The sequence below is a fragment of the Copidosoma floridanum genome, unplaced genomic scaffold, assembly GCF_036245765.1.
Source record: "Copidosoma floridanum isolate Cflo_tuat_1 unplaced genomic scaffold, Cflo_Japanese_pri ptg000021l, whole genome shotgun sequence".
Lineage (NCBI taxonomy): Eukaryota > Metazoa > Arthropoda > Insecta > Hymenoptera > Encyrtidae > Copidosoma > Copidosoma floridanum.
Window position 1 is genome coordinate 22,962,566 of NW_028321898.1, and position 24,958 is coordinate 22,987,523.

The window sequence follows — 24,958 nt, forward strand, 5'->3', positions numbered from 1 at the left end:
AAAATCTCGAGACCCACCATTTACATGAGTGCGCTCCTTCGCATGAAGAAAGATATGGTGTTTTTTTTCTGTATGTGGTTATTTGTTTAGGGGAATTAACATTACTTCATTCGAGATTCAAGAAGACATTGATCAAGTCATGTTTATGTAGTGCCGATCAAATGTATTTTCGAGTGAATTTGATGAAAAGACAAATACATCCTCCGATTCCACCCATTCAATGCTTTAAGTTTTAATTTAGTCAATTTCTGTTCGCTTGGATAAAATTTATTTAACCAAGGAAATAATTTTTTTGTTGAAAGGTTTTACCAGAAACTTTTTTATCAATAAAAAAAACGAGACTAAATTCATTGCTGTTCTCAAATTTCATCAATAAACAAATTTGGGATAAAAAACATACATCACGAAATTTTTAAACTTTTCTGACACTCTAAATATTCAGTATTACAAGTGTCACTATTGTTCTCTGCATTTTGAGAAAATCATTGAACCTCCTTTATCTCAACATATCCTATTGTAGCTACTTTTACACAAAATAATCAGAAAAGGCACAAAGTTAGTGGTTTGAAGAACCATTCGCGCCAAAGTTCATTCAAGTCCATCGAGCATTGAGAAAGAAAAGTTACTCTCATTGTTTTGCATAAAGATATATCTTGTAATTTTACTAATTAGTGAATGCATTGAGGAAAAGTTAAAACTTTGGCTGGTATACCGAATGTCCTTAGATAACAAGATAAAAAAAAAATAAATTCCAAGAAAGTAGTTAATAACATGACAGCTAGTGTTGTTTTTCAATTATTTATTTAGTAAAAATTAATGGTTAATATTGTTAGATTTTTTCACATAATATCCAACTCATCAAATCATATATCTAACTAATCAAAGTGAGGGTTAAATAAAATCTTCGAATTGTTGTATCAGAAAAAAAAATTTATTTTTCTCTCGAATTGAATCACACTTTAAAAGTTTCATCAGTAATTACAGAAGCAGCGCTGCATCTTTTCGCTTAACATAGGTAATTAGTTGTACAACATATCGAAGATTAAAGCACTGAAGGGCAATGGTGCTAAAACTATTCGAAATGAAATTTTATACAAGTGAAAATTCAGTGAAACATCTCGGACAAGTGTAAAACACTTCATTAATTTATGGGGGTCACCCTACCCATTTCCCTTGAGGAGATCAATATTAATGTATCGTTGCAAAAAAAAGACCCATTCGATACTCGGGCCAAGGTTCGATTTTCACTTTTAACGATCCACCAGCCACGACCCGAAAGGAAGAAGCCAAACAAAGGGGCGGGCGAAAAGCCGATAAGAGCTCCTGGAATCGCGTGTAGTCGAAAGGTGGAAGCTTTCTCAAGTCAGCCGTGACAATTGGAGAGCACCGACTCCTCGGAGGGGGAGGGAAATAGCCTGGTAATTAAATGCAATTAAAAGTCACTCGATGCGCTCAGCCGAACGGACTAATGCGCTTGCGATGTGAATTCTCTGATAGTACAACCAGTGCGCGCGCTTTTCTGTCACCAGGTAAGTATGAATCATCCCTACGACCAATGTTGCGCGAAATTTCTTAATACTTCGTAACCCACTCTGATGTGGTGCATTGTTGTACAAACATATACGTACTTTTTATTGCAACTCCACGCGACGAAGGGTCTTTTCGTAATCATAAAGAAAAAAAAAATGATGCAAGTACCATTTATGGTAAGGATATACATACGAGGGTGTACTGTTTATGTTACTAAAATGATACCGTTAAAGTCAAACATGAATTAAGTGACATATGGAACGAGATTACGCTGTTCAACTGAATGCCTAATACTTATTAATCTTACAATGGTAATTTTTAAGATAATGGTGTCGTGCGAGCGAAATCATTTCAACGACAAACAAAAGGGACAAACCCTTTTTGTACGACCTAGAGATAAGTATGACTGGTGCACTAAGAGAAAAAAATAACAAAAATTATAGAGAAATTCCATCAGGAAAAGTTACCATTTTACAGTAAATTGGATATGCAAGGTGGCAAAGAAGGAAAAACAAAATTATCATTTTTAACAGTAAAAACAATTGTTTTAACAGTAAAAATTATGATTCGAAAAGTAAACCTTAAAAGGAATGGTTAATAAGTTTTACTCTCCGGCACAGAAATTTTTACTATTCCAACTATTATTTTTACTTGTCGAACAATGATTTTACCTGTTACAACAATAGTTTTTTCTGTTAAAAATAACAATTTTTTCCTTTTTTGCCAACTTGCGAATTTGATTTACTGCGCAGAATAGTAATATTTGATGGAATTTCTCTATAATTTTTATTATTTTTTTATCTCAGTGTGGTTACGACGATACAGATGTATTTTTTTGAAAAAAATTACGACAAAGTTGTTGTGAAGCTCAATACCATGACAAAGTAATTATCATTTGTCCGTCACCGAGATTAACAAAAACAGTATAAAAATAAAAAAAACGCCACATATACATAGGTATCATAAACAAATACACGAGAAAAACAGTTATTCATAAGAAATAACATGTTGTTACGCAATGACAATGAAAAATAGAGGGTATTTAGTTAAGACGAGTGTCATGAAGATCTCCTGATGGTACCACCGCCGGTGTACGACCACGTCAGGGAGTTGAGCACTTTGCAGCGGCAAGTTCCGGCGACGATAAGTAATTCGGCCGCTGCGCGTATGATTAAATTACACAGAGGGTCGTAAAGGAAGTACGTGAGGGTGGGACGCGTTTTGTCGGGCCACCTCGCCTATTTCGACTGGGCGGTGGTGCCAATTGCCAAAAGTTTTCCCGTACAACTGCCGCGCAATCGGACCAAAGTTACTTTTTCGAAGGACTCGCACGTGCAGCTCTCCCCCAGGGTGGACGTAAAAAACTTTCGCTGTTTACCGTCGCAGGTGACATCAGGGGGATTTTATTCAACCGTGTCTGATAAAACATGGCGATAAATCATTGGGATACGCGCGAGTTGTGCAAAGTTGAAAATGGTACGGTTTGCGCCGTATACGTGTAACTATAGTGAATTTACAAATAATTTATAATGAAATAATATTAGAAATATAATGTGTTGAAAATACAATTTTGGGTAAATATTATCTAAACGCTTGACCGTAAAAAATAAAAAACATGGTAAGTGTAGTCTTACATTGTTGATCTTGATTTTAAGTAAAAATGGAACAATGTGCAGTTGATTGCAAGGAGTCAAAAAAGCGGGAAATAATGAAGATTTTTCCATCCAAAAAAAATTTTGAGATACCCCACAGCTTCTACATTTTATATATGTACTGCCCTCCTCCACCCCCACACGCCCCCCGCAAAAAAAAAAATTTAGCTGTTTTTTCGCGTACATAACCAGTTGGATATTAGAATTTATTTGAGGACAAGGCTTTAATTTATGTTTTTCAATAATTATTAGCACCGGAAAACAGTATTTTTGGATTTTGTGAAAATATAATTTTTTTGGGTTTTAAGAACCTTATTTGATGCATCAATTGCATCGTATCAGCCATTTCAAAGCTTTAGTTGAAAAAACGTTTTATTTTTCTTTAAAAATTCGTATACTTTGAACTAATTTTTTTTTTTTCAAACCTTAGTACCAATCATTTGTGACCATGAGCATTGCTTCAACTAAAATTAAAAATGACATCATTTGTAATCAAATGTCAACACGCTTCCCTTGTCCGTGTATCCTGCTCGATTCCTCTCTTTATCCGTATCCCTCAAGAAAAACTCGATTTCCCTTCTTATCACAATATCGAGAAAGAAAGAAAGAAAAAAAAAAAAAAAAATGATAACTGTCGACCATTTCGTACTGCATGACGTCAAAATTAGAAAGCAGATAAAAATAACACATGGAAGCAGAAAACCGACTCGCACGTACTTTTAATTGTCAAGTGACGAGAAAAGACACACGTTGCGTGTGCACGACCTCTATATGCTTCGCAGGTAAGCCGCCACGCTTGTTTCCTGCCGCAGGGAGTCAGTATAGGTATAGGTCCCGGACAAACGCACCTCTCAGCACGTTAGCTCTTGCTCTCGAAGCTCGACCACCAGTGTACCCACTCTGTTGCCCATCTTGCGCCCACGCTACACCCCAGCAGTAAGTTTCAATTTTTATTTATTAGTCACGACTACTTTTATCCAATCAGTGTCACGAATGTTCAGCTATGACACACTTGTACGTTAAAATGGTTTTACCAAATAGTCTACATCCGTGCCCTTTTCGTAGTTCACATTGTCCAAATGTCCATCGGTATTCTTCTCTGTTACCCTTTTCCCAATAACAATTCGTTACATCTTGTGCTAAAATCAGTTTTATTTCAGACAAGTATCTACTCGTACGCTGTACAAAGTGATCACCATCAGCTCGTTTGAATCAAACGTCAAGTCAACTTTTCACACATGGCGTCCCAGAACCGGAGGAATTACAAAGAGGCGGAAAGACGGTTTCCTCCCATGGCGGATAAAAAAGATTACGATGGATTGCCGTACGTGGTGCAAGCGGCAATGGACAATTACGTGAATACACTGAGAGATCAATACGTGTACAATACTCAGCTGAAGCGTTCCAACGACAGCAGGGGTAACGATGGCCCTGCTGGAAGCGGTGGTAGGATGAAAAAACCAAGAAAATGATGCATTTGTGAAATCAATGCATATTTTCATTCGAAAAGATTTGTTAAAATTGTGAAAAAAAAAAATACTTTTCTGATGCTTTCATTCTTTGTTTTTGCTTGACTTTGCCTTCTGTGGCTGTTGCCACGTTGAAAATAAATTTTTCATTCGGAAAATCTGCACTTGTTGCATTTGTAACTCCTCATGTCTTGCCGTCAACGATCAAAGATTTCCATCGGAGTACAATGTTCGTCTGTAATTGTTTTAAATGGCATAAAATGTATATACTGTGAGATAATGGAAAATTTTTACTTTAAGATACGTTTCATCTAACAATATGAAAATATTATCTATGACTCATGTCATTAAGATTTTTACTGCCTAATGACTAAACGTGAAAATCATATTGGTGACACAGTCGCGTGTTGATTTATTTTACTGGCTATCGAGATTCTTAATGGCAACTCGTCGACTTTCTTAGAATCTAAATATAAGCAACAAAACACTTTTTTTTCTTTCCTAGTCGCTTCTCTGTGTCAGTAAAATCGTATTAGTGTCACATACTTGCACATACGAAAGAAACCTGTTTTATGTACGACTAGCAGCCCCCCGTCTCGGCTTCGCCCGAGACTTACTAAATAAAACACCGTAGTGTGTTGACATTTAATGTAAAACATTTTTAGTTAGAAAATTTTACACATATTCCCGATACATCTCAGAACAAAAATCTTCTTATTAAAAACATATTTTTTCGGAATCCATATAGTTTATTTGGTCAAATAATAAGGTGTACAAATTGAAAAAAATTATTATGCTGAAAAGTACCATGCGTTCTTTATGCCATAAAATAATCGATGGCTATAAGAAGTTGTTGATTTGGTTTCTTCTGTGTAATTCACGAAAAGGGCTATTTTTTAAAGCTGTTAAGATTTTAAACGCCCAAAAAATTTATATTAAAAAAAAAGTGTTTTTTCTCATATCTCACAATTTTATTACCAGAGCAACAAAGTCCTGGACCTTAAACCCAACATTTTTATTGCCACAAAAACACAAATACATTTTCTACTCATTAAAAAATCTGAAGTAGGATCTTTAAAGATTTCAGAGATTGCTGTGAGGGTACAATGAAAAGCTGATCTCTCACGTAATGGACTCTTAAGTTGACGATTTTGACGCTGCTGTTTCAATCTCGATAAATTTTCTGCGTCAGTTTCTTGACGCCTCAAATTGTATTCATTAGATACATTTGAGGTTTTCTTTCCAATATACCCTTTTGCGACTATTGGTATGCTTACGACTTTTATGACCCCTAAAGGCTATTTTCAGTCAACTTTGTTAAGTTCTAATATATATAATCGCTAGGTAGTTCGACGTCCGATGGCCCTAAAAAAGACCGGTGAGCTTCTTAAGTTAACTCTTTCTTGACTGCAGTTAACAGCAATTGTGACTGCCTGGATACCTCAGGGTGATCTTCTCTGGCTTGCTGTTGAAGACCCAGACTGATCGGGAGAAAAATTACAAAGTCCGAAGCTTTGGGGCTAGTTGTAGTGCTCTTTCCCAACGTCTCCCGGTATAACGTCGAAGACGTTGGTGTCTAAAGCACCTTTTTTATTTTGCAGATTTAGTTGTTTTGGTGATCTTAGATGGGGAGATTGGTTAGTGATACTTGTCCAGTGGAGGCTGTCCCGTTGGCTCAAGTTTTTTTCCTTTATAGCTGTTATAGGTTTGCCCAGCGCAGACCTTGAAGAGGATCAGTGATTCCTGGTTGAATGCTTAGAGTCGAGAGGGTAATATAGGGTCGTCGGTCACCGGGTTTTCCAGCCTTGCGAAGCACAACTCCGCAAGTGACGTCTGCTAGTGAATGGCTGACTTGGTTTAATAGTGCCCGTCTTTAGTTAATATAGTCTTTTAGTCGACGAATCGCTTCTGGAAATGGTAATAAAAATGTATTTGTTGGCAAGGTAGTTTACACTTAGGTGGATTCTAAAAAGAACCGATGAAATTGATGGTTAAGTAGGGAACGTAAATATTTATAATGGCCCTAAAAAGCGCCAGTGGTGAAACTACCAGGCTATTCTTATTCCTGATGATGAAGAGCTGGCTACGGTTGCTTGATTCTTACCCTGGGAGTCTCGATATACGGAGATTGAGATGGAGGGAGGTACGCTGCTGACCAAAGAATATCTCGTCTCGGGTCGTTCCCCGGATAACCAACCGCTCACCGTTAGACGGGAACATGTGGGTAAGCGCATTGGGGACGCGACGACCAAGAAGGTAGCCGTTGTGGCTGCCCATGCCCCTCAGAGCTCAGAGCTGTTTTCTTCCCTTGCTTACATTTGTAGCTACGAATTCTCTAAGTGCACCAGGTGGGATGGTGGAACTCCCTCACAACTCTGATGGGTTGGAGCAGATTGTGCTCCGGCTAGATACATCTCCTGATATTGTGGCAGAGACGGCATCGGTTGGGATTAATTTTTTGTTTTGATCGCACTCGTCGAGATTCGGGGTGAAGGGACACTTAGGCCCCTTCCCTTGAGAAGGGTGTCGTCCGTAACCGGGATACCCAGCTGCAGGACTATCACCAGCATTTTCTGAATAGCTTGTTGAGCTGCCGAAGCTCGACTATACAGCTTTCGGTACGCTCCGGCCTATTATAACCACACTTATTTAATTATGTTGCAGGTAGCTTCGATTTTATGTCGACGCCACCTAGCGGATTTTACTGAACTAAAGTGAAAAGCTGGCGTATTTTTGCAAAACTTTGAGCTCATTTATTGCTATTGTTATTAAATTTTTTAAGATAAAAACTATACTAAAACCATCTAGGAGGTATCATGAATCAGTGTGCAAAATTTCAGCAAAATCGGTTCAATAGTTTTCGCGGTTAGCGATTACAACGGTTTTAGCGACTTTGCTTTATATATTAGTAAGATGGATGTGGAAATGAATAGTTTTCGTCGCATCACCGTCACCACTTAAGCTATTCCTGAGCCCGAGAACCCGTTGCATAGCTTTGGGTGAATCGTGATTTTGACATTTTTCTTACCTATGGAACAGCCAACGTTGTTACTTGTTTTTTCAAAGAAATACGTCAAAAGTAAATAAAAATTTAATGTCATGCATTACGTTACAATACGTCATGTGTACAAACAAGTGGCATACAAAAATCGGATATTGTACATATCTTAATAAATCAAAGTTTTCCTCATGAAAGCAAAAAATTAATTCAAAAGTGCCGCTTCAAAAGTTCTGGATGATCCTTTACCATTTCAGCTTCGTCTGAGAAAAAACTTGGCATTTTAAGTTTGAAAGTCACTGGATGACCTTTCAAAAGTTGAAACACGTATGAAAAAGAGATTTAAAAATCATACCGCTGTAAAAAGATGGAAGTGAAAAAATTAATTACTCCGTCTCCACGGAAATTTTTCACGAGGAACCAAAACGTGAATGCCGCACAAATTTCTGACATAGAAGAAATAGTCTTAGTGCATAAAATTGCTATTTAAATTTATCAACTACTCTCTCCCAACCACGAGCAATGTGTCAAGGGGAGAAGCTACACAACTAGCATTTCGCTAAAAATTGAATAAATAAATGTAACAGTGCAAGACGTAATAAATAATGAAAAAAACGCCCACAAAACTTGTTTGCTTTCACACCCCCTGCTTGACAGGAGGACACATTTCAAAGCCAACTTGTTAAGTACCCAGACGGGACGCCACGGCTCAGTCCGGCAGAAACTTTTCTCCCTTCGCTTATTAAATCGCTGGAGACTACCTTCTCTTTTCTTTTTTTCTTTTTTCTCTTCTTGTCTGTCGAGCGAGGAAAAATAAAGCCACTACGCACGATGGTTGAAAATTGGGGTGGTGGCAACATGCGAACATTTTTCCTAACGAGGCGCGAAAACTGTTCCCCCACCGAAGATTCCACATCCACGAGTATGAGCGAGTTGCGATACAAAGCGAAAAATTAAGAATAATAAGGTGGGAGGGTACGCTGTGACAGTACAACTTTCGTGACATTGAAGTTAATTAATTTTCCTTTCTTATTTCTTCTTAGCCGAGTATAATAGTAATGGGGTCAAAGTTCATCGAGAAACACGTTTGAATTACCATTGATACATAAAATTCAATTTATTTATCCGTGGTGGAATGAGTCGAAAAGTTCGTGTGAGATGAAATGATAGATTCAGAAATAATGTAAAACAGTGCGATTTTTATATTTTGCTACGTTTAATTCTATTTGGATTTTTATTCAAGATTTTACGATTTTTATAGTTTGATGTACGACAATTTTTTAACAGAACTTGGTACGTTTTTTTCGAAATTGAAACAACACAAGTGATTCAGTAAATCATGAATTACTGTTAATTAAGGCCACCATATTGTCAAAAAAAACTTTAGAAAAAAGCTCCCACTAGAAAAATTGTTTTACGCTTTCGAAAAAAAATGATACGTTTCATAGAATAATACTCTTCAGGTGTATTTAAAAAAAGAAAAAACGAGCTACGAACTTTTTTCGTGTTTTGCGTGCTAATGATGATCACTTTTAATTAATATTTTTCTATCTTTTTGTGTAACGTAATCTGTATGAATGTTATTTGTGTAATATGTATTGTGATCAAGTTGTGATTCCGAGTACCTCATTAAAGTAACAAAGTTTGTCTTTATGGCTGCTCGTCAAGAATATTATTTGACAACGTTTTAAAATTAAAAATTAAAATTGAGTTATTTCAACTTAACTAAAAACTAATATTTTAGTCGCATCGTATGTGAAAAAACATCGGGAAAATATATTTTGAAAGTAAAAAAAAGAAGAAGTTTTTGATAAAAAACTGTAACGATGATACACCTTTTACATCAATGATGATTTTCATATGTTTGTGTAACAACTAAAAAAAAAAAAAAAAAAAAAATGGGTTCACATATCATAAGAACCGGTCTCTTGGACTTTTGATGAAAAAAAATATGTACGTACAACACAAGACAAAAGAAAAAGAACACAAGTAGTACAAATATGACGCGAGCGAAGAAAAAAAAAAGCTGAAGTTATACGCGCGCGTACAAAGACACGTGCAAAGGGTCGGTGGATCCGAGTACAGTTTTCTCTCGTATCAAGAGAGATGCAATACAAACACTTGACCGTCTTGAGGTCAACAGCTGCCGGGGAGCGACATCGTATCAGGCACAGAGCCAAGATACCGTACACCTGTAAATGTCTCAACTTCTCTCTATTTGGCCACGAAACGATAAGGCTTTCGCAAGAAGACTGGAAAGGGGGTATATAAGTGCACGTGGGGTGTGGAGATAAGCTGCGGCAACGGTGTCGGAAGTAGCTGTCAGGAACACACCAGCGCGGATAAATGTATAGAGTGACTCGCAAAGCCGAGTGGTTCATGAGACGATTTGATATTGGCGTCTGGTTGTCGAGTTTTTTTTTTTTTTTTTTCTTTTTTTGTATCCAAGTGTTATTGTCTCTGAAAAACAAGGGTAATACGCATTGGGGTATGGGTTCTCCAAAAAATACGGTCCACGTTCCTTTACAGAAATAATCTTCATTTAGTTATTTATTTTTCATTACACCATAATAACAACTTGAAGCAACAAGCCAGTTCATCATAAACTGTTCTCTGAATTATCATTGAAATCAGACCTTTGATTACGACTTGTACACTTGTCACCTTAATAATTTCAAGTTAAATAATAACGTTATAATTGGTACTTCCATAACAAAATCTCACTTATATAATATTTACTCAAATCAGAATTTTGCTTTATAGTTTCTAAAATCATGGGAAATTCTTGGTTTTAATTGAATTCTAAATAAAGCATATTATGTCAATCGTAATTCATGTTTTTAAAATTTTTCTTTGTTTTGCCCTACACGAAATAACCAACACAAATTCGAGTCTTTTAATAGTATCCCGTTATTTTATTATATATTATGATAAAGTGCTTAATGGCATATTTCATTTTCATTGAGCTTTTCCACATACCTGTATTTCTATATAAATGTTGAGTTAGTTTGATGAAAATTGTAGGATTTGAGATATTTTGTAAGGAAATCATTTAGGGAAGAAATTTTTTTATCACCATATCAAAAGTAATTACATATAATATATATAAAAAAAAAAAATTAATTAAGTTCTAATTTGAAACTAAAATATTTATTATTGATTCATATTGATTCATCATACGCTATAAGTTTGAATTAATTATAATGCATAACAGATATTACAAGTTTTAGATTTTTTGTGTTACTTTTTCAGATGTCATTCATTGACGAAAATTAAAAAAAAAATAATAACAACTAAAGTGAACCTGACGGACTTTCAACCTCAGATTGCAAGTTAATTATTTACCAAATAATATACGTAAAACGTATACTTCTGCCAACTTTTTTTTCTCAATTAAGGTTGCACTAATTAAAAATCAGCAATTTGCCTCCCTAAAAAATGAATTAAGAAACTGAGCTACACGTTTCTCATACGATAACGAGGCCTTTATACCAGAGTCCAGAGGTAAAGATGTACTATGGATGGAGATGAAGTTTGTGTGTTGTGTGACTATCGAGGTTATTAGCATTAAAAGCTAACCAGCGTTTAACAGACATATAGGTACGAAGTGGTGGTCTACCATCCCCTCTGTAGGAGCACCTCCCCATGAATTATTCATGCAATTACTTCAACACGTTTAGCAAATGCGAAAATTCGATGTTGACGTTGCCGTAATGTACATCGGGGTGCTCGTTTTCGACACATTGACCCCTTTTTCATACCAATGTGGGCTTGTTTCGTTCGAAGCGATAATTATACATTAAAATTAGATTAGCAGTGATTATTATTAATGTGTCGATTCATTATCAACACTGTCTTATGTATTTTTTTTACAGTTTTGAATGAGCATTTTTTGTGTCATGCAAATATATTAACATGGCTTTTCTTAGTGCGGCGTGAAATTAATATTATGCCCGTGCTACGATTGTACATAATTTTGGCCGATTTGGACTCGATATCTCCTACGCAGTTCCGTGTTTGTCTTTCATGTTGCTTTCTCAATCGCTTTTTTAATATTATTTCAGAAAATTCAAATTATTTCCTCGACTCCGAATTTCTATACTGAGTGTTGTGCACATCACATTTGGTCAACTCACTACAGCTAACAAAAAAAACCCTCTCTTAGCTCGTGAACTAATGCAGTCGTAAGTATACGTTGTGTTTTATTTAAGCCAAATGTGTTTGAAAAATTATCTCCCTCATTTAAACATTTCGATCGTTGCACCGAACTTGGATGCTTTACTGCCTTGAAATTAAAAATCATAAAGAAATTTGTGTGAAAACTGAGTAAAATATAATTATAATCAAAATATAAAATGTATCATTGGTTATAAATTGTTAGTAGTAAAAGAAATTGTAGCAAAAAAATCTGTAAAGTAAATACAAGAGTAAATAAGAATTTTCAACACCCAAATAAGCTTAAAAAAATTCTAAAACGTAAATTTGGCCAAAATTATTTGAAATCCAAAAATTTACCAGATATAAATACTCACAAATCACTGCAGTTTAAAACGAGTGTCAAAAGTGGAACGAGAATCTTTCGAGCCGTGTGCCAAGTCAGAGGATATATAGATACGAGTCTGAGCATCGAAGACAGTGCGCAAAATGCGAGTCCTCTTCATTAAAGCAAAGGAGAATCGGGTTTTGCGATCAGAGAGACAAATTCGTTTTAATGACGACGTTCGAAGTTCCCGAGCCGTGTGACAAATTGAATGTTCGATTTCGCCGAATCACCGGAGAACAATTGCTATCTCGGCCTTTTCCCACTGCGAAAGTGGAGCTACTCGATTCGAATCTCTTGCGCCTGGCTGCAACGTGAGCCCCAGTTTTCCACTGGAACTTCTTCGATTTCCCTTGTTCTCGAGATCTCCCATTTCCTCTAATTTCTTTCCTGACAATCGTCAATTTCGAACTCGTTAGATCAATACAACGACTTGCTTTGCTGTACTCCGGACATCACTTTGGTATCGTCATCATTTTCAGAGATTGAAATTCAAAAGCTTATTTTACACCACCACTCATTATTACGTTACACTTCCCAAAAAACAAAAGGTTTCAATAACGTTGAAAAAAAGAGTTTTAAAAATCATTTTATAAAGTCATGTTTACAGTTTACAGTTTACAGCTCGTAAAAGAAGTTTAAAAAAAACATTTTTTTTCCAGTTTTAAGAGGTTGTGTAGTAGCAAAATTGTTACTTCTGCGGTAAATTCTTAGTAATCAGTCTGGCTGTTAGCTTTCTAATATTTGACTAGGCCTCATTTATATTCTCTGAACATTGCGCGAATAAAAGCGATATCAACTTCAAAATTGATTCTAAATGTAAATTCTAATGTACGCATTAACACTTGAACATTCAATTACTCGTCTCTCGAACAAGTTGCACGATCGGTAGAAACCAACGAAATCTCGGCAATAGGTATCTTTACTTGACCCATACATCTTATGATTTGAAGATTAATAGTACGAAACTACAGGCTGTGGTGGTGCTGACTATATTTAAGCCAAAATGGCGTCATATAAAATGTGCCAACTACTCATCTCCCTATTATCTCAGTCAAATGGCAAAAACTGCCCATAACTTTGAATGCCTCTCACTCTTTCCATGTAATAAGATTACTTTATGTGGATGATCGTTACAAGACCAAAAGGCCACTTGGAGCCATTTAACCGGCTCTGTACATTATGCAGGTGCTCAATAACAACTACTTAACTTACATTGTAACTTTGAACAAAAAGGCTACGTTAGTCTTAAAAAAAAAAACGCATGTCATAAAATATGATGATAAGCTGAATATTAGCGCGTACGCGACCTCATTCAAAGTCTGCCGATCACTTCGCCGCACACCCATTACCAAACAACTTTCCTTGGCCACAAACCACAAGCTCAACATATTCCTAAAACAAAAGTTCTCTCTCGGCAATGCTCATCAAAACTTCCCAGCATATCGCGCGAAAATGATCATCGCGCCGGAACGACCTTTATGATTGAATCCGACCAGAAGTATAGAGGGCATTGTACGGAGGAAAGTTGGCAGAGCTGTTATTATTCCGCGAGAGGCCCGGACCGCCAAACCGAGCGAAAATATCCACTCGGGCACGGTAGTGTCCAAAGTTTCACGGCGTCCCCGGCCTTTTATATACACATAAACACTCCCACACACAACCTTCTTCCCTCGATCCGTTTGCAGGCACGTAATTAGGAGTTTTGTCGGCGAAAGCCCGGCTGTACCCTTAAGATACACGTTTGTGTTTGTTGGCTATGACTGGTTAAGTGTGCCTCCGATGCGGTGCCATTAAAACGGACCTATACTTGTTATGTGGATGGGTAAGGAGGACACAATTGACAATTCAAGGCTATTGGGGATGGGGTTTTACTCGACAGCTCTATCGGTCTCTGTGTACATATATTACACACCTGTGTGTTGGTTATGCAAGTATAATCCCAGATAATTATATTGGCTGGTTGCAGTTTCGAAACATTTTTCATGGATTTTTTGGTAATTTACGATAATTTGTTTAAACCATGTGGTGAAAGGACTTGTGGTTCTATAGTTAATTCATATACGTACTTCAATTCATGTTGTAATTAATATTGCTTATTTATACAGATTATGTTATACGAATTAAAAATCAGGACATTCTATTTATTGTATGATTACAACTGTACGAATAATAAAAAGAAATATGTAATCAATTTTGTTGATTTTAATTTTTAATTTTTATTAATTATACCCTTGTATGTTGTCCCAGATAAAAAAAGCCTTAGTGCAATGCTATTTAAATGGCACTTACGATTTATTTTTTATTAATTATCATGAAAGAACAATTCGTTTTTTAACGTGTGAGATTAAAAACTGAAAATTCTTAAATTGTTGCTGGCACAGCATTTCTCAAGTAAATAAGAAAACGTTCGCTCTAGATCTGCGATTGTATCTGTTATTATTGTTGTTGTTGTTCTTCTTCTTACATATATTACTTTTAAAAAATTAATGAATGGTTGGTATTATTTATTAAATCATAAACGCACTTTATTCTTAAAAACGTACCATATGAACGTGTACGATGCACGAGAACAAAGGCTTCGATGATAGCTAATGGAGAAAAGATTACATAAAGCATCTAATTTACGGGCAAAGTGATCTTTCCTTTGAAAAGTTCCATTAGAGCAATGTTCTCCAAAGGTATTAAAATTCTAGTATGACTAAAGTTCGTAAAGTAACTTTGTCCAGTTGATGATTGCAAACTTAAAGTTGACACTGCTCTCAATGGTACCCACAAAGTTCAATCTTGGCAAAATATAATGTATGATCTCACATTTTCGGTCCGAGGCACATCGGTTCACGGTTTTGCTGATCATTGTATACTCTGAATATACATTTATTTATTTATTCAATTAGCATGAAAAGGCAGAGCTTTTTATTCGAGCAAATATTCCGGAAATTTGTGAGCTTATCGTTAAAAGTTTGGCGATCCCCCAATTTCACTCTTCAGTTGATGTTTAAAATTTGTGTTACACCAGTATAATTATATGTACATACTCGTTTTTTTGTACATTTCACCGATTGGCTGACTTGCTAATTATTGTGTTGACTTTCTTGGTGACTTTATTTGTTATCAGTCCAAAGAAATTTTGTGACTGCATGTTTTGCTGCTGTAATATTTTCCGAGGAATACAGGAAAAATAAAATTGAAATCAAATCAGAAATCTGCTTCACTCACTTATTCAACAATTTATGAAATAATACTATTTTTTTTTTTTTTTTTTTTTTTAATATTATACACTATGACTAATTTCATGTCTTTGAGAATATCTTACATTTAAATATACCACCATTGTATTTAAGGATCAAAAAATATATTGCCTTCAAGTTTAAATTAAACGCCTGGAAAAAGAAAAATTACAATGTAGAATTCATTGTCGATCACTCAAAACCTTTTTCAACAAAGCAAGTGAGTGATGGCAACGCACTACGATAAAAATGAAGACTGCAAAAACGACGGCAGATAGACATAAATATTTCTTCTTTTTTTTTCCATGACACAATATTTTGACAACAATATCCGAGCATAAAACACATATTCCCACCATTCAATTTCAGAACTGACATACATCAGCAGCTTTGTGCTCCTCTACGCTTTTTTGTTTGATGAAAAATTACGCAGCGATTTTCAACCGCTCGTTGTAACCTAAGTATACACCGTATTGAAAAGTTACCGAAACAAACAGCCAAACTCGCAACCGACGATTGAAAGACACGAATGGCCCGTGAACCACGAAAGTCCCTTTTTACAACTTTTTTGCTCCTCTCCCCCCACTCGAATAGGCACTCGAATAATTTCATCGGCGCTACACGAGCTACAGCGTGGTGAGGTCAAACCACGCGTGACAACGTTTGACTGTTTATAGCGCAAATTACTGGCCGGTTTTTGCTCTTCCGCAGTTAGCCGCTTAGCCATCTTCTATATATATATATATGTGTGTGTGTGTGTGTGTGTGTGTGTGTGTGCGTGGGTAATTGAGTGATCTTCAGTAATGTGCAAAGTAAATTTGTGGAGTGCGCGGACGGCCCATCGGTGGTGAAATCCCCGAATTGCGTAGCCGGATGCTGGAAACACATTGTCACAGAGCTCATTTTTGTTGTTGCATCATTATTACTATTATTATTATTATTATTATTTTTTTTTTCATTTTTTAAACATTATATTTGGTAAATTTTATTTGAACTGATGTTTTATTTTATGTTTATTTTCATTTATACATTTATATGATGTACAAATAGTTTTTTTTAATAAAAAAGGGTTTATTTTTCGATTACTCACAACCACCAAATAAATCATGGAAAATTCCTAGCAAAAATAATATAGCTAGTGTAAATGCCAAAGAACTTGGAAAATGGCATTCAAATAAAATTTTTAATTAATTAACTTTCCATGCTAGACTAATAACGCACCGAAAAATATGTAAAACGCTTCAAAAAGTTATAAAAAAAAAAAAAATCTCATTTATTGAATGTTCTCGAATTCCTTTACATAACTCTGAAGATGTACGAAAGTTTAATAATTTTTGGCAATAAGGTACGACTCGAAATTAAATTTTTCAAAATCCAAGGAACTTTAAACTATATTTTTAAATTTTTTAAGAACAACGTAATGGTTAATTAATTTAATTAATGATTTTTCAAAACTATATTTAATGATGAAACATGTTTACATTTTGCATTTAGTTTTTGTTTCGTATGATTTACGTGGCTGCAAATATTACAACTAGACAGAGATTAAAGCCCGAGGCCAACGCCAAATTAAATTAATGGAAAAATTTCATTTCCCTTGCAAAGGTGAAAAAAAAGTCAGCTAAGCCCTCAAAAAAAAATGAATAAAACACTCCACTGCCCCGAAGGCATCTTACACGAATCAAAGTTCACACAGCGCGTTGACACGCGCATTTAGGTCGTCTCATCGCTCGGCAAAAAAGGCACTGGCGAAGCGAAAGCGAAATGTCTCATGTAGCAATATTCCCGGGGTAAGGTGAAGGGAGGCTAATTAATTCACCGCGCGCAGCTCAATTCAGCAGCAGCCTCGAGTATAGGTGAGCTTTGCCTCATCACTTTAAAGGATCGGGGGTTGGGGGAGGGGAGGGGGTGGATCGGTCCCGCTCCGATTGAGCCTTGCCTGCAGCCACTGCACACCATTTCCGTCGTCGTCGACGTTGACGTTGGTGGCCGCCGCTGTTGCTACAAGGGCTATAATCCAAGTGGGCCGAGTGCAAGGGTCGTTGTCGCTACTGCAGCCCCTCGAGATATCGATCATCCACCTTGCATGCATATATACGTGTATTATACCTGCACATGAGAGAGAGAGAGAGAGGGGGCTCGTTTTAGAACCTGCGGGCACGTTTTATAAATAGATATCGCGAGCGCCTCTGCTGAGGTGAGGCCGTATGATATTAATTATTGAATGTTTTATGAGTACTTGTGTACTTATGTTTACTGCCCAAGGTAGTTCGAGGCCCTTTCAACAAGATGGTTCCTAAATAATTTTTTTGAGCCCAGACATCGATCATTTCGTCTCTTGGCGAAAAAAAACTGCAAACCTTGCGTAGGGTGAAAATGAAATTTTTTTGCAGAGACTGGGTGGAAGCATTTTGAAAGAATACAAACTATTTATTTTAATATGTTTTTATAAATATTAAAAATTAAACAATAAATGGTGTTTACCAAGTATTTCACGGATATATTTATATAATTTGATTATTTAATAATAGTCGTGATTAATTAACTGTCAACAATATTGTTATAATGAGATTAGAAAATTGTGTATGTATGAATTTTTTTATACTATTTTTTTTAATTACCAAAATGAATTTTTCGATGAATAGTAAATTTAACGAGTTCACTGACATTTTTGTAATTTAGAATTTGTGTTTCTGGCATTTCTATCCATGTAAAACCTGGACGTTCAACCAGTTGGTACAATAGTACGAAAGATAATGTAAAATATTTATTATTAATATGAATTTTTTTTAAAAGACTATTCCCCATTAATATGTTTGAATGATTTCTTATGAAAAAATTTTAAAGTAATAATCCATGTATATGTGGTTTAAAAAATTTTTCAGTTGCAGATTGTTCGTTTCAATAAATAATAAGCATTCAGTACATATAGGCGTCTCTGTAAATTACATTATTTTACTCAAAAAATAAAGAAGCGTCAACAAAAATTTGTATGTAGTTTCATCCGTCAACTAATGATCCAAATGAACGCTTGCAGTAGCGGAGCTCTAAACTAAACGCTCCTCATTTAACTGGTTGCTAAATAGTTGCACTTCTCAAAAATAGCCAACTCGAGAAACTCCTCGCACGAAACATAACTACCCTCTTTCCCTTTCCTCTCCTTCTCCTCCTCTGATCTCATCAAATTACCATATATTCGGCATTGCAGTTGCTTTGAGAGAGCACTCGCACGCACACATACGCTCAAGCACATCGGTACTTTGGCTATACAAGTACGAGGTTAATGATCGCGAAGAACTAAAGAGGTTTTTTCTTTTTGTTTCATTAAATTTAAATGTATATTTTGCCATTTGCTCAGACAGGGAAGAAATAATTGTTTACAACAATTGTGTTTGGTATCAAATAATTTATTGACAAATTAGAGATGATGCTTGACGAAAACCAACAAAATGATTGTAAACTAGTAATTGTAAACACAATTTAAGGATTCAATTTTTTTTAATATTTCTCTGAAGAAATTAATTTTGAAGAAAAGTACTGAAATTAAAACGTTACTATAGTTAATTTTATGGAACTAGTAATAAATTTTAAAAATTTTTATAAATATTTTAGCTATTTATTTTAATTATATTGAAAATCAATATTGAATGTGATCAAATAATTATTTTTAAATAAGAATCCAAAAAAAATTTTTTTAATTACTTTACTTTCAACAAAAACAATTTTAATACAAAAATTAAGTTACTTTTTTTCAATACCCTTGACTGTTTCTTCTATTTTTAATGTAAGCTAATGGTGCCGCCCTCACAATAAAATAATTTCAATGATAACATTCGTGCAATACTATTTGCAATAGTTTACAAAGAAAATTACGAATTCTGAAAAATAAATGAAAAATCAAAGCTTTCGATAAAATATTAAAAATATTAAAAAGGTCATGCTTTTTGTTCGAGATTAAAAACAAAAAAAAAAACAAAAAAGAAAAAGATAGTGTTAGTCTGGTGAGATTTTTTCATCTTTAATGAAAGTTACGCAATAAATAACCATGAATTTTTCATGAAAATTAAAAAAATTATAAGAAAAGTGTATATTGAATTCTTTAAATCTTTATAGTACAAAATTGTATAGCAATTTTTTTCCATCCTTGAAGTTATTTTGATAATGTCGCTATTAAAATTATGAAATTTGAATGTTAATTACATGTATACGTAAACAATTTAAAAAAAAAACTTTTTAAAGTAATGACAATTTTACGCATTAGCAAATAACGTGTTTTTGGTCATATTTTTTTTTTTTTTTTTTTTTTTTTTTTTTTTTTTTTTTTTTTTTTTTTAATTAAATTTGAAATGCGAAAGAGTATGTTCTCTCTTCCAAGTGAAAAATATTTTATTTACAGTTGTTGAAAATTCATCACTCTTAAAGCCGAGACCCTTCAATCACTTAAAATGATTTTTCAACATTACTCGTATATTCACACACAATGCTAATTAATTTCCATTTGTTTTAATAAATATTTTTGCTTGTTTTTGTTAAAATAAACATTTCATACTATACACAGTTGCAGATACAACAAGGATCAGAACATGAAGCTGAAATGGCTTCAGCACGTCACTTCTCATTACCTCTATCTGTTTAGGGTATCATTATTTTAGAGCTTAATTGCAGTACTAAAATAAATATGTAGAGATAATTGTAATGTGATAAAATAATTTATTTTTTTAATTTGTGTTCATTGACCTAAAAAAGATGTGGTACGACATGTTTTTTTCTTGAGCGCTCAATAGTTTTTTTGTCTTTCTGCTTACAATAAATATTGCTCTGTACTTTCTTGACTAACAAACAGTCATCTCTAATAAATAATTTTTGTTACCAATTAACAGTACCATAACTAAAGGCTCAAAAAACGTATACGCCATCAGAGACAACGAAACAACTGCTATACTATACTAAGCCCACAGAATTGCGGCTGCGAGTCTGCAACTACTGAAAAAAATCGATCATGAATATGCACGACCCTCGTCTTCCTAGCGCTGTTTCATATGCGCGCAAACTTTTATCCAAGAGCGTCAACTGAAAATTGTATTTATTTTTCAACTGCAATGTATTTCGTCTAATGCTTTCTAAAAAACTACTGTAATTACTCAACTCCAATGTAGAATAGGAAAAAATGAGTTTTCTGAAAATTTATTCATTCAATTTTTACTCTGCAAGAAAAAATCAAATGTATTGTATTCAATTCACATTAAAAGCTTGGACGATGTTTGTGAGTTTATTTTTTCAAATAATATAAAGCGATAACTATTTCAGAAGCTTATGGTACATTATCCGAGAAGTTCCATTGTCTTTAAATTTTTAAAAATTAAAATTTTATTTAAAAAAATATCCGTTATTCACAGACTTCCAAGAGCTTTTTAAGCTATTCATAGCTTCAAAACTATCAGAATATAATCGTAAATTTACGATCTCGCTAGAAATCAAAAACACATCTACTTATTATTGAAAAATTGGAAAAAGATTATTTTATGTATTGTTTTCCTTTTTTTTTTTTTTTTACTAAATTACAGTAAGAAAAGAATCTACACTTTGCATAATCTATAAATCCCAATATATATTTATAATATACTTAAAAATTAAGTTCTTCACTGGTAAATGGCAATTAATCATCATTCGTATCGTAAATGCAAAAATCATCATAGCATTCGAATGGAAGACTTGATTTAATTAAACGGAAGATTAAACTGTTCGTTACTTATAAATTATCCAAAAAATGTTCCTGGTTCAACAGGCCCTTCGGCAATCATTAAAAAACAGAGCGACCTCTCGTCCCTTACCAATTCGAAGCTCACACCTGTCACTACAATATTACCCTTGGTATACCATAAAACGCACGCACGTGCACGGAACTCCGTCCATACACCGCTGCACGCTCCGATTTCCGGTATGCATAATTCACAATAGTGATTTCCGGCACCCCCCAGCTGCCATTTCCCCGTGCGCTGCGGAGGTATGAGCGCGCGCTCCTTCCCAAACTCCACCTTTTGTCTCTGCCCGGCCGTCTGCACTGCTCTCATTTTTCCTGCTGTATATTTCATACGCTTCTGCACGACTGTGTGTACACGGCGGAAGCGGACTACGACGACTCGACTCGGCTGTGCTTTCTTTGTTTGCTCTTTCAACCCCGCGTCGTATTTTTCTCTGTTTGCGCGCGTCTCTGCTTTTTTTTTTTTTTTTTTTTACCATGCGTATAACTTTCCGTAAATAACGTTGCTCGGCGCGCACGCTCTGGCTAAGATACGTTTTTCCACCAAAGTTTTTCATTGCGTGTTTTTTTTTATACAACGCGTATTGGCTCGTGTATTTGAGTGCTATTGGGCACAATAACAATACTTGTTCAAACACGATGATAAACAAAGGGCCGGAGTTGACGAATAAACATTTTCACCGCTATTTGCCAGTGTAGTCGAAGCGTCACAGGTACACACTCGGCAAACTTTTGAGTCACCCGAGGTGGGCCCAATTTTTCCCGGAAGCTATTGCAAAGGGGGAAAAAAAGATTCACAGTACGACGATTGTTTGTAACGAAACGGTTTCCTCGACTGCATGCATCTGTATTCCTTGGAGGCTCCAATTCACGCCTCCCTTTGTGCTCTTTTCCTCATTAACTCCCTCTCCACAGTGAGTTACTTCCTTTCCTTCCCTTATTTTCTCGGCAGAGAAAGAAGAAGAAAAAAAAAGCAAGGGTAGTAGAGAAAAATCCGAGAATTTCCATCTCCTCGCTTTTCCTTTCGTGGGCGCGTGCATCTTTCAAACGGGACAAAGGCACTCGATTTGTATCGGAGATTGGCAATGCGATATTCCCGGAGGGGTACTATCTCTTCCTCTATCACATTTTACTTTGAAATTCTTTGCTTTATGACGCAGTGCAGGTACCGCCACGGCGTTTCTTCTTCCTCGGCGGTGTCCTTTTTTTCCCCTTCACGGGGAGGATGATAAAAGTTCGTGTAGGGCTTTGACTCCACTTGATTCTCTACTCCTTCCTTTGGCTCGTCATGTGTTTGCTGGTAAAAAAAAAAATACGATGAATTCGAACGAGTGTCATCGATGTTTTGTGCGTGCAGGTGCTGGAAAATCAAAGAGATTGAATGGCTATAAGAAAATGTGTCTGCTCGAAGGTTGGGGGCAACAAACCTTGACGCGTTCGTAGACGCTTATTTATCTGCGTTTAACGCGCCTTGGTTGTTCTGGGTTTTTCCAGAAGACATGACGTTGAAGTGAAAATTGTTACTTTCGCCGTCAACCATGTCTTGGGCCAGTTGATCCAAAATTATTTAAACAATTAAATATTCAAGTAAACTCTGTTTCCTTCTCTCACAGACGAGTCTTTATTGGCCCGAACATCGAACCAAATGCAAAAAAGAACGGCCTCTTCTTCTTCCTCCAAAACACAAGCAAAACGACGTTGGCAAAAGAAAAAAAAAAAAAAAAAAAAAAAAAAAAAGCGAGTCGTTGCAAAAGCAATAAGAGCTCAGACGAAAAATCATAAGCAGAACTCTAAGCCGGAGTACTACGAACGGACGAGATATTATTACCCAAGGCAGTACGAGCGCCCGCGCATTATCGACCATTAAAGCAGATAGCCTCCTACGACTCAATCGCTGCGAGCACCTGCTCGTCCGCGATTCGACAATCCATCAGCTTTTTTTTTCTTTTTACACCGCGTATTAAATGCGTATTAATCCAAGATCAGATGAACGATGATCGTGTTGAGACGAGGTGAAAAAATTCGTCCGATGTTGCATCGGTGTTATTTGACTTTTCCAGAGACGCAGAACCTCAGCATCGTAGCGTACACGCAAGCAAAAGGAGAATAAGAGCGGGGCAAACAAGTTCACGTGATTAATGAATTAGGGCAAGAGAGTAGTGCAATGGCACGTAACCGTGACTGCTTTCACTTCAGCCGTGTGTTTGCGGGAATCGACAAAGGCTCCTGACCGCGTGCCTTGACTACCGCGGCCTTCCCTTTAATCAGTCGCGTTCTCGTGCTATGTGTTGGGCAGCTCCGTGGTGTTGCGGTAAACAACCGTGACCGATATTGCTCGCTCGTTTGTTGCAAAGTCGAAAATCTTGACGTGCCCTTATTTCCTTGGGATTGTATCGCCATGCTCGGTAACGGTTTTTACACAGAGACTATGGTACATTTTTAATTCGTTTGACACGCACAGCGCCGATAGTCCGAGGCTTTACGCTGAAATCAGTACTTTGTGGTACGACGATAGTCATTATACGAGATTATAAGATTTTTTGGATTTAATGATTAATTTTATTATGAAATTGCATGAAATTATTACGCTTTGGTCGATTTATCGTCTACTTTTGCAGAATAATTTTTCCTAAATTTAATTCGAGGGTAGCCTACAGAGTTTAATAATATCAATAATATAATGATATAAGCTGAAAAAGTAGGTGCTGTAGGTGCAAGCGTTCTATCGATGCTTCTTCAATAAAAGGTTTTGTTCAACAATTTGTATGATTGACTGGAACTTTGACAAATTTTTTCTGTTTAAACAACCATTCTACCTTTTAATTCAACACATTACCCAACTAACGAGTCCCTCGATCATTTGGAGAAAAATAAATAGTACAGGCATACGTCAAGTCAGACTTTATAAAAAAAAAACCCAATGTCCGACCTATCGTCGACCTGTACTACTGTAATCAGACTATAACGCAATAAGCCCTTTTCTGTCTTCCCACGCGTACACACAACTTTCCTCGCAAAGAAAAACAAAAAAAAAGGATCTCTCTCGTGCAATTTAAAGTGGCATAAATCCCGAACTTGTCACGCGAGTGGTATTAAGACCGTGTGATAGAAACAATAAGTCACGTTTCCCTCGAGGAAAAAGATGCGTCGTGCCAACGAGGTCTGCGGAGCGCGTAAATTACACCACGGCAGAGCAGTAGCGGATTGACAAATCACAGGGCGTCCAAAAAAATTGTGCAGAACGTATGAAATATCGCCCGAGCGGCTGGCGTGTTTTCGAAAAGCGTCGCACGCGTGAATCATAATATGCACGCGCCGCGTCACTCGCAATACGTACTGTATGAGCTGACGCTGCCCAAATCGCACTTGAGCGGCGGATATTTTTTTTCCCCGCTCGTCTCTCACTTTCTCGTCTTCTTCTCCTTCTTCTTTTGCTCCCTATTCATAATACTTGGGTGGAGATTCAGATAGTTGTATGCCACCTGTACCAGTCGAATGAGCATAAAACATTTGTACTTTAATAATAGCGTGGACGAATGACAAAAGTAATTGAATATAATTGTACGGTAAATTTATTTATTGCACAATTAATGTTGTCAACTAGATTTCGTATATTCAGATTTGGGTTTCTATTATTTTGTAGATTTTAAAATATTTTTCGACTATTTAAACTTGAAATATATTTCGGAGTCAAAAAAAATATTTTTATAGTATATACTTTATCAATAAATGTTTTAACATGAATTAAAAAACAAATTACTATGTATCAGACACTGAT

The 24,958-nt window shown here is 35.8% G+C and overlaps 1 protein-coding gene and 1 long non-coding RNA gene across 2 annotated transcripts in view; both read left to right on the forward strand.

The window, feature by feature from the left end:
• LOC106638851 (uncharacterized) overlaps positions 1 to 24,958 on the forward strand; it is a 153,079-nt gene that overhangs the window by 34,940 nt on the left and 93,181 nt on the right. The window lies entirely within an intron of this gene.
• Positions 3,945 to 4,738, forward strand: LOC149374199 (uncharacterized). The gene is made up of 2 exons (XR_016293179.1): positions 3,945 to 4,118; positions 4,343 to 4,738. It is a non-coding gene; the product is annotated as an uncharacterized LOC149374199 (long non-coding RNA).